The sequence below is a fragment of the Hakea prostrata genome, chromosome 8 (genome assembly GCF_041222555.1).
Source record: "Hakea prostrata isolate BN-2017 chromosome 8, UWA_Hpros_2, whole genome shotgun sequence".
In the NCBI taxonomy this organism is placed as follows: domain Eukaryota; kingdom Viridiplantae; phylum Streptophyta; class Magnoliopsida; order Proteales; family Proteaceae; genus Hakea; species Hakea prostrata.
In genome coordinates this window covers 9,610,861-9,622,649 of record NC_142607.1, presented here as the reverse complement: position 1 = coordinate 9,622,649, position 11,789 = coordinate 9,610,861, and positions in this window count along the sequence as shown.

Sequence of the window (11,789 nt, the reverse complement as noted above, 5' to 3'; positions counted from 1 at the left end):
AGGGGATTCAAAGAGGGAGAGAGTGGAGAGAATATTGGAGATAGAGGTGTGGTCAGCTTTCAAGAAGATCATGAGATCATTAGAGAAAGCAAGGTGGGTGAGGTTGAGGGCTTTACCTTTAGGAATGGGAGAAATGAGAAGCTGATCAGTTTTGGACTGGAGGAGATGGGATAAGACTTCCAGTACCAGGGTGAAAAGATAGGGAGAGAGCGGACATCCTTGACGGATTCCTAGAGGAGCCATTAATGATAATGGAGAAATGGGGAGAAGAGATGCAAATCTCAATCCAGTAGACAAAAGAGGGAGGGAATCCCATAAGAGGAGAGTCAAAAGCTTTATGAAGGTCAACCTTTAGAAGGGCTGCTGGGGAGTGGGAAGAATTATCAAAACCTCTGATAATTTCCGCACAAAGGAGGATATTGTTAAAGATACTACGGCCAGAAATAAAGGCTGATTGATTTGGGCTCACAAGGGAAGGCAAGACGAGCTTGATCCGATTAGCAAGGATTTTGGAGATGAATTTGTAGAGAAGATTACAAAGGGAGATGGGGCAGAAATCAGAGATAGAGGAAGCTCCAGGCTTTAGTTAATTCCTTCATCTTTCTGATTTTATCTTTCTTTTCTCTCTTCTATCTCTTTCTTTCTTGAAATTCTGCGCAGAATTGAATTGCAGAAAATTCTGCAATCCAAGAAAGGGGAATGTGATGGGTCCTTGGGTTACTATGTTGTTGCAGGCCAAGAAAGGGAAAAGAATAAGGAAAGAAGAGGGGAATGGGATGAAAGGGGAAAGGGGCATGGGGGTATCGATTTGGAAGGCTGCTGCTGCTGCCGCAAGCTGTGGGGAGGGATTTTAGGCCTTGTGCAGGGGTTAGGGAGGGTAATAGGAAGGTCAGGGGGTTGGGGTTGTACTTACTTGGCTGGGGTTGAAGGATCTCTTGATTGCTGCTGGAATTTGACTGCACTAGGCTGCTGTGAGCGTGAAGAAGAACATGAATGCTGGAAATAACCGAATTGCACCGAGACACTCTTCAGCCCAGGCTGCGTGGTTTCTTTCCCTATGACCTAAGCCTCTGATTTTCTTATTAACTCTGAACTAATTCCATAACTAACTCATTGGGCTATTTAGAGCCTTACAACCTAAGCAATTTGACTAAGACTCAAACTGGGGAGCTTTATCCATAAAGGATTCCCCTTAGACAAGGACTCGACTAATTAATAACAAAAGGACTCTTCAAGAATCCTAATTAGAATCTTACATAAGACATATTGAAGGAATCAAATTACTGACACTGAGAAGGAGTCCTGCTTGAAAATTGGACTACTCAAAGTCTTGCATAGACTGGGACTTTGTTAAAACTCTCAAGGAAAGATGTACATATTTACTTGCAACATTAAAAACCATATGAAGATCTTTCCTATAGTCTCTATACCTTTCCATAAGGCTCCTAATAAGGTAAATAGCTTCCATTGTATATCTTCCTGGCATAGAGCCAAATTAGTTCTCGGTAATTGTGGTTACTTGTCTCAAACGGGTTTCAATTACCCTCTCCCATAATTTTATAGTATGACTCATTAGTTTGATGCCTCTATAGTTATTGCAACTTTGATTTCTCCTTTATTTTTATAATTTGGAACCATGATGCTTCTCCTCTATTCATTTGGCATTTTCCTTGTGCTTATAATCTTATTAAACAACTGTGTTAGCCAAGCTAGCCCATCGGCTCCTAAGCTTTTCCATACTTCTATTGGGATTTCATTGGGACCTTGTGCCTTGCCAACTTTCCTACTCCTTAGAGCTTGGTTTATTTCCGATATTGAAATTCTCCATGTATACGTTCAAAAATTGGTGCCATGGCAAGTTGTTAATCATCCAAATCACAGTTACATGAATTTTTTTTCATTTAGTAGACTAGATAAATGAGCTTCCCATCTCTTTTTGATGTCCTCATCATGTATGAATACTTTACCATCTTCACGTTTAACACATCTAACATAGTTTAGATCTCTATTCTTCTTGTCCCTTATTTTAGCTATATTATAATTAGATTTTCCCCCTTCCTTTGTACCTAGCTTATTATATAAACCTTCATACTTCTCCTTGCTTTTCTTTCCATTTTCTTAGCATCATTTCTAGCCAACTTATACCTTTGCAGATCTTGTACATCCTTAATCCTTTGTCATGTCTTAAAACTAGCCTTCTTAGTCTTAATGGCTGCTTGAACCTCACCATCCCGCCACCAAGTATCTCAATGAGAATGGAGCTTTCCTTTTGATTCGCCTATGACCTCTTTAGCCACCTTCCTAGTACAAGTAGTCAAATAAAATGTAATGATATCCGCATTCCCTTATTTCCTAAACCCAAGCTATTGGCACATTCCATTATTTTTAGGCCCCATAAGTCCATAAACCCAGCTTTAATTGATTTCTTATTAAAAGTTTGAGATTCCAAGGAGATTGTTACCAAGTTGCCTTTCCATCAAGTCCGGACGGAAGATTATATGTCGTCTTCACACAGTATAATCTGATTTTCCGGTTTCTTTGAGTTAGGAGATATTCCATATCGGGTTTCATTTGGTTCAAATATAAATCTTATCCTGTTTTGCTAGATTTAATTAGTTATAGTTTGCATAGCATTTACACCTTGTTTGTTGTGCATCATTTATTGCATGTTTGGTTTAGTACAAATGATGAGAGATTATTTGGTCATACTCCAACATATAATGAGGTGGTGAAACTTGATGAGAAGTTTAATCATAAATATAAAAGGTGATGTAGGGGAAATTAAGACAGGATGGATGAAGTGGAGATGAGTGTCCATGATTTTGCATGATTGACGTATTCCTTTAAAAGGACATTCTTACAAGGCCGTTATACAAGTAGCTATAATATATGATGTAGAGTGTTTGGCAATTAAGAAGCATCATATAGATAATCTCAATGTAGTAGAAATGAGGATGTTGAGATGGATGAGTGGCAAAACTCCTTAGGATGAAGTAAAGAATTATCATGTATAGACCAGTTGGCTTGGGAGTAGCTCTAATACATGATAGGCTATGAGAAAGTTGTTTGAGATGGCACAACCATTTTCAACAGAGGCCTTTAAATGCCTTAGTATAGAGGAGTGATCTAATTTAGATTTAAGGAACTAAAAGAGCAAGGTGCAGATCTAAAATAACTATAGGAGAAGTGGTGAGCAAAGATATACATGGAGTAGGCCTTGTATCAAGTATGACCTTTAAGTGGAGCTGATTGGCTGGTAAGGATTCTTGTAGTTGGCTCCACTTGATTGGGATAAGGCTGACTTCTTCTTCTTCTTTTTGGTGAGAGGTTATTCGAAACATAAATCTAGCTAGAAGACCAGGTCGATAGAGCAAACCGGGTTTTGCTAATATCTTCTGGCATTCTTAATTGATCCTTTCTCTGGATCTCTGAAGTTGATCCAGTTGACCAGTAGGAACAATGTAGGCCCTCTTGGGATACTCTATCAATTACCATGGGCTCCATTAGTTATGAATCATGACTAGACTCCCCCCCCCCCCCCCAAAAAAAAAAAAAAATGCCCCAAGAACAAAAAATAGGAGAAAAAAAACTTATAATGTAGTCCTCAGAAGACTGACCTGACCCCGTTGTATAATGCTGAAAATATAATGTCCCTAAATCCATGTTAAAAGGGTTTGGCTTGGGTACTTTTATGGTGCCGACCTGACAAACAAATCTTCCTCCTTAATCTGGGCTTGATAGTATTCCCCAAGGTAGGTGGTTTACGCATTTTTTTCCTGCAATCTGAATGTTAACTCTGCCAAGCCCACCTGATGGTTATATCTTTGTGCTTGCTTTCTTTATGCAATTGAACAGGCTCTCTAATGCCATATATGAAAAATGCTCACCCTGTTTCTTGTTTTGGATTAAAGGGGCGGTAAAAAATTGACTACATATATGGTAGCTTAAGTATTTGTTGCATTTTCAACTTTTATTTTATATAATTTTACCATAAAGGAATTATGCTTTATCCTTATTGCTTATTTTTGGTGTCATTGACCCATCAATTATTTATAACCCAGATAAGTACCTGTTGCATTTTTTGGGATTTCAGGGTATTATCAGGGATACAACGTTGCCAACTAATGTTTAGGCACAGTCTCAGGTCATTTTTTTGGGGGATATCCACTAGCAGCGGTACTAATGACTAGTGGCATCTTTCTTGTTAGACTTGGTGTTTCCCTTGCACATACTTGTTCAGAATAACCTGGAAACAGCCTCTCTGGAAACAAGGAAAAGGCTGTACACATCTGACCCATTGTGCACTGGGTATGACCTCTATCAGTTATGCTTTTCAGTACAAGTCATGTAAGTTAACAAAATCATTTTGTTTAGATTATCATTTCATTATATTTTAGTTAGGGGCCCACTTAAGTTTTGTGAACCTATGCCCCACACAGATTTGCAACTACCAACCAGAGCACATTTTATTGATATCTCAGTCTAGGCTTCATTGTCATCTAGAAGTAGAGAGCTGTCATAAGCGTGCATTGCATATGGCTACTCTGTTAACAATAGGAAACCTGTAGTGGGTTTTCTATGAGGTATAACAGACCCATTCTCCAATTTTGCCGGTATGGTGCAACTAATGTAACGTCCCTGCTGTGGTTACTACATGCCTAAGGCCTAAGGGTCAAGAGGGAAAAATTGGGGCTCGAAGGGTATTTTCCGTATATATTTCTTGTATTTCTTTGGTTTTGCAGGTTGTCCTTAGTGTCATGCTATCTGTCTTTAGCTGCTGGTCATGAAGAGAGTTGATTAACTTGTGGTCTCCTAGAGACAGTTTGTTCTTGTTCTTCTGAGCTTAAATGCTAAAAGAAGCACAATTTCTAGGTAATTTTCTTATTAATCTAGAAATGTTTAATGTGATATTATCCATTAATAATTGTGTCTGAACATGAATTGAACTACTTGTCAACATCAATTCTTTGCTGCACCTTTACTGCTTTGGTGATTTTGACTCTAAATTATAGTCTAACGTTTGATACTATTGACACTTCCATTCACATGATAAAGTGGAACTTTAATTTATATATCCATATATGGTATTGTGCCCATGGATATATATAGTCTTAAGTTGGAAATTCTTTTCTTCATTACTTTGTTAGCATCCTCTGCTCACAATAATTCATGTGTTCTGGTCCTTGACATAACTCAGAAGGCCTACAAGAGTTTTTGGTAGTTTTTTGGGTGTGCCAGGGATCATGGGCATATGATAATATGATACTTTGAGACAAATTATTATTTTTGATGTTGGTTGATTGTATTTTCATACTTTATGGAACTCAAAAATCTCTGGCTGTCATGGTGCTGTGGTTCCAAAGCCTGGATTGTCGGCATTATCCAAATGTGGGGGGAGCCATCTGGATGAGTACCTATATGTACAGTTCATTTTTCCGACACATCATTGCTTTATAATGTTTCTTTTTTTCCTTCTTTTTTTTCTTGTGGGAGGGGGTTTAAAAAGCAAAATTTTTTTTTGTTAGTGCATCAATTAAGAAAGATGTTTTTGCTTTTCCTCTAGGACACATAGATAGAGCTTGAGAAGTTGACTCCTACTTCCATATACCAAAGGAGTACAGGCTAAATTTGCCACGGTGGAGTAGCAACCATTTGTTCTTGTCATTTTTAGGTGAAGATCACCATTGGTTTTTTGTTACACGTATTAGGAGGAAATGGTGGAGTGCACCCATCTAAGGTTATTAATGCTTTGTCTTTGCACCCCCCCCCCCCCCCTTTTTTCTTCTCTTTCTCCTTCCCTCCCTTGTGTGATGCAAAGTTGATAATAGCCCCATTGTTTAAAGACCACCCAAATGCTTTGGTCAATGCAGGTTTGGGGATTTGTATACTTTTGAGGGTTTAGGGTTGTAGCCCCAAGGTCAAGGCATCGAAACAGCCACCCATCAAAAAATGTTTGGGTAAGGCTGCGTAGGAAAGGTGCCCCCCTTCCCCTCACTCTGCTTGTGTGGAAGCCTTTGGCCCCAAGTTCACCCTTTTACTTTTGATGGGTTGTGGGTTATTGATACTGAACTTTTACCTCCTGGAAAGTGTAGTAAACTCAGGGGAGAGCTCCAGTTATGCCATTTTGTGGCTGAACCAGCTTGATTAGTCTGGCTGTCCTGATGAGAACAGATCTGTGTTTGGGTTTAGGCCTAGTAGGATATTCATCATTTTATAAATTTATTTTTATGAAGTGTTGCGACTTTTAGTTTTGAAGTATCAGTTAAATACATAGGAGAGGGATTCTCTATTTCAGGTTTATTAGTCATTTAGTTTTGTTATTAAGCTAGTTTCTGATTCAGGCTTCCAACACTAAAATAGGGGTCTTGGGCTTGCTGCCCAGCTCCTAGAGACTACTGTTCAGCAGTTAAGGACCTATGGTTGGGCAGCATTAGTAATGGTAGAAGTCCCTTCAAATTTCTGTAAGAGTGCTGTTTTAGTAAATTCTGCCCAACTTAAGTCAAGGGCAGAATAGACTTTTAGTTTATTTATTAGTATCACGAGTTTATTAGCTTATAAAGGCCTCCATGATTTAGAGGTCAAATCCAGTTACAAGTGTTTTAAGTTCTATTTCCAGTAGGTATCCTATGTTCTGCGGATCTTTAAGTCCTTGAAAGGAGGAATCCTACTGCAAGGCTGTTTCACCATCAATGTGACACCGCCCCACCCCCACCCCCACCCCCCTTAAAAAAATGAGAGAATAATATAGGATGAATGAAACTTGATTATTTGCTTCTTTTTTTTTAATCAGCTTTGCTACTTCTCTGTGAGATTTGTCTCATCTAGTAAGATTTGATTGGTTCCTTGAGTAAAATATCCAAGTGTTCTGGGTTCCATGATGATTCATACTCGAGATGTTTTCCTAAGCTCTTGGTGGTTCAAGTGTTCAAGTCCAAGATTCAGCTGTGACTGTGGATTCAGCCTACGATTCTTATCAAATTATCATCCACACTTGAAGACAAGGTCCTGTAGTTTCCCTGTTCTTCTGTTTTTGAATCTTAAACCACCTAGCAGAACCACCCTTCCCTCCATATTCAAGAAACCCTAATCTCCCAAACCGGCCATCAGAATCTGACCTAACTTCATGCACAGCATCTCCATCATAACCTTGACCTTCAATCCTAACCTCACCCCTTTCTGATCATCCCAAACCCAGAAATCTTCAACTTCTTGAATTTCAAGATTTTGAAACCCTAAAAACCAAGAAGTCTAATATCACCTATTCTATTCATCCAAACCTAGCTTGAAAGACACATTCCGCCACCACCAATGCTGCACTTGATCCAAGTTTTGGCTCATTCCTACTTTTAAAACCCCCAATTCTCTTATCATCTCAAGACCCCCAAAACCTCTTGTATTAATTGTTTGCTACTCTTTCCCCATCCAAACCTAACCAATCTTGAAGTACACCTCCAATTTCAGATCAGGCGGTAAATGCATCCCATGCACACAGAACCGAATTTCCCTAGACCTTCTCTTCCCCTTTTGAGTTTATATTGTGGTTAATTGACCCACACTCAGTTGAGTTGCATCAGGTCCCTAGCCTTATAGTATTTTCAGTTTTTAGGATTTTTTTCTTTTCTTTTTGAAGGGTGCTTATATATACATTGATTTTTTCTTTCTTTTTGGGGGGGGGGGTGTTGTAACTGATTATACATACCCCAGCAAGAGTCGAATTCGAGACCACTTACTAAGAGGTGTTATGCCAACTCAACCAACTCCTTGGTGGTAATTTGTAACAATCGTGTTTCTCTGAATATGCTTGTAAGCCAATGGTTTGGACACTTTTTGAGTAACAGATTGCAAAACCTAATTTCCTAAGCAGGGCTTTTTCGCCTTTCCGTGACATTGCTGTTCCTTTATTCTTCTCTTCTTCCCTTCCTGTATTCTTCTTACATTAACTTGTTCCAGAAAAACTGCTCGATCTTAATGAACATTTGTTCTTCTCTTCCACCTCATTTCCTTCTTCCTCATTCATTGGAGGTAACATCCCAACTCTAGGGTGATCTAGTCCTTGATCCTCTCCCCAACCCCTGAAAAAAGTCAAGGCCCACTATGAGAAGTACTAATAGTTGTGGATCACAGATAGCTCTTGCATATCTGAATCGGAAGATTATTATGTGTTATCCTTCAGTTTACGTGTAACAATTTCCACTTGAGTCTATCGGATCTCCTAGGAGTGAGACTCTCAGTTTGAAGCAGTGGTCTTCCCTGCTGCTGGTTCTGTTGGCAAGAGGTTTGGACAACCCTTTTCCATCCCAGCACCTGTTTAACCACCAAGGGGTCCTTGATCATTCTGATTAATTACAACTGTCATTTCCCTGAACAGACTCTGAAATATTATGAAGTTGCCATTATCTTCCTATTATTGGCTATTGTGTCTTTAAGTGGATCGAAGTGAACCACACAACGTTGTTTATACCAAGGGTCATATGTACCAATAAATCTTGGAGTCATGCGGTTGGGTTGTCCAGCTTTCATTGTTGATGGTTTTCACCTTTCCAGTAATCTGATTCAAATTGGTTTCATCTTTCCAGTAATCCGATTCAAATTGCCACCTAGATTATTTGAATTTCTTATTGGTTTTAGAAACTAGACTGCAAATTCTAAAGTGACTCTAGAATAGCATCATCTCTTTGAAGTCTGTTTTCTGCTTGTAAGAGTATTTTTTACGCCCCACTCCTAGTGACATGGGAAGGATTTAGAGGTCTTGCTTATGTGTCTCTCTCTAAATCTGTGAAAGTTCAGGAAGAAACTTCTCTTTTGGCAATGGTGATTGAAGGCCAGGTTCACCAACTTGTTCTGTGTATCGTTTTTTGCAGCTTAATTGACAATGATGGCTGGACTGATGGATTCATTTTGAGAATCATCCAAGGGTTAGCTTGGCATGGGATGTGTGTGGCACTCACATAACAAATACAAATTTAATGGACCTCCTAGACTCTTCGATTTGTCATTTGGCTGCAAATCTGGATGAGATTGGACTAGTAGAAGTGAGATCTCCTTCACAGATTCACAGATTTGTGAGAGGATTAGTGATTTGGAATTTGGACCAAGACAAATTGTATGGTAGTACATTTCGGTTGTAGTTGTTAGCCTCATTTTATATTTGTCAGATTAAGTAGTAGAATTGAAGTTCTCCTCACTTATCTTTTTTTTTGTATTGCAATTGTCATTCTGTTCTGGGAACATTAAGAACCCCACAGAAGTGGGCTTGATCTCCTAGAATTCCCTCTTTGATACTCAGAATATGGAAGATAAATACAATCCTGGGAAGTTCTGGTTGTGATTTTTGCAGCAAAAAACCTTTTGACGGGCAATTAAACGCTTTGCGCAATTAATCAATTATGAACAACAATCCGGAATCTCTCTTCATTGTCTGAGGGTTTTTCTTATCTGTTATTTGAGGTTCTAATAGGGTTTGTTCAAACACTTGCAGGTTTGGGATTCTGGAGATTTGGTTCTAGCAAATGCGAAATTAATGTCCAATGATCCCATGGATTTGCTTCTCAGAAAACAAGCATTATTCCCATGTTGCCAAATTTTAGGTGAGTAGAAGAATGATTCGATCCCAAAGCTCTAGCAACAAAATCAAAAGGAGATATTCTGACAGGTTTCAGTTCCGGAGGTCTTGAGAGAATTAATTGAAGAAGCTGTTGGAGGAAGCACTGTGACATGCAAGGGCTGAGGTGGTGCCTGCTCAGGGCACTGTGAAATACAGGTGAAGGAGTGGATTGCGGTTGTAGAATGCAATAAAAACAGAAGCAAAGAAAGGGCTGGGGAGGGGGGACAGATGAGTAGGTTTGCAAAAGACGAAAGAGAGAGAGAGAGAGAGAGAGAGAGAGAGAGGAGAGAGAGGAAAGACATCTTAAATGAAATCCTCTAGCCATTTGGAGGGGATAATTTTCAACCTGTGTTTGATATCAAAATAGCTACTGGGATTGGAAAATTTTCACACTCTCCCTCTTTTTGGGTCAACTTTAGTGTTGCGCAACACTGTGCTATCAACGGTCGAGATCAAAATTTCCACCAAGATTTCGATCTTGATCTTTGGCAGCAGTTGTTGCACATTTAGTGCGCAGTATTCAAGTTTGCCCCCTCTTTTTGCACTCTTATTCCACCCACTTCAAACCTACTCATTTCCCCTTTATTTGTTCTCCATGTAGTTAAAGAGGATTTGGACTTACTTCAAGATGTTCTTTCCTCCTCTGTCTCTCTCTCTCTCTCCCCTCTTTTTGCAATCCTATTCCACCCTTGTAAACCTACTCATCTTCCCCCCTATTTCCGGTCACTTCAAGATGTTCTTTCCGTCTCTTTCTCTCTCTCTCTCTCTCTCTCTCTCTCCTCTTTTTGCAATCTTATTCCACACTTTGCAAACCTGCTCATCTTCCCCCTATTTCTTTTGCATGTCGGTTAGAGGATTGAAGTTGCTTAGGAAATTTCAAATATTATCCCATGAAGTCCTCCATACCCTTCTTTCTATTCTTCCCTAATAATAGTAATCTTTTCTACTTAATTTTGTTTGACCAGTTTAATTTATTTTCATTTTACCAAAAAAAAAAATTCTCCATCAAAATTCTCTTTGATGTATGCATTTTTCTTGTTAGTGACTCCCTAATTTTTTTGTTCTCCTGTTCATAGAAAAAAAGAAATGGACCGTATGAATACTGTGAATCCACCTAAAATACGCAATCTTTAAAAAAGACGTCCACAAGAAAGTATCACGAAGTATTTCACACCTATATGCTGGACCAAATGAATCTCAAATTTGAAAACAATAATAAAAGAAAAATCTTATGTTGAAAAAAAGAAGAAGAAGAAGGAACTTCTCTTTCTTCTTTAGTTAGTTATCTCATTTTCTTGAGAGAATAGATGCCATAGCCATGATGCTTGAAGTCAAAAAGGGTTCAAAGGCTTACTAGATAAGAAGATAATAATTGGAGATATTGTTTTTTCACCCCACCCTAGTTCCCCAAAGCTCCTTTTGTGTTGGATTGCCATAGCTTAAGGGGATCTCATCTGATTCTCCCTTCACAAATTTAAATCTCTCAATCGTTTTCAATACTTTAACAAAGTAAAAAAAGAAAGAACAATGAAGCATTAAACGAGCTGTTAATGATAAAAAGCAATGGCCCATAACACCCATAACACACACACCAAATATAAAGTGCAATTCCAGCTCCTTTTCTATCAGTACTGGTGGGTTGTGGATGATAAAAAGCTCTCTTCCATCTTATATGAATCATTCTGACCCTAACCCATGAACCTCTCTAGTGCCTTTGTGGTCTTCTTACCTTAAAGAAGAAAAAAAGTAATTAAAAGCAAAAGAAAGATTTGCTTTGCTTGCTTCAATTCTGCATGTCTACTTACAAACCATATCATCAATCAATATCACCCACTAGCAACTAAGGAATTGAATACTTGTTAGTTAAATTCACTTGATAGTCTTTTCTGAGTGCTAATGAGGACATCCATCCATTTCTATCTCCTCATGTTCTGTCTGTTGGGTCATGTATGTCTTACTAAGTGGTTCACAAGAACATATAATGAACTAAATTATTAAGTGTTTGTACCATAACTTATGCCAGATCTTGTGAGATATGGTTTAGATAGATACTTAATTAGTGCCCACTAATTAACAACCATTAGCAATGGAATAATAAACAAGTGGGGTTCGAACTTGACGTGAACGGCGGAGAAACTTCAAGTACAGTGATTATTTGATTCCTCTCTTTTTAATCACAAGTGGT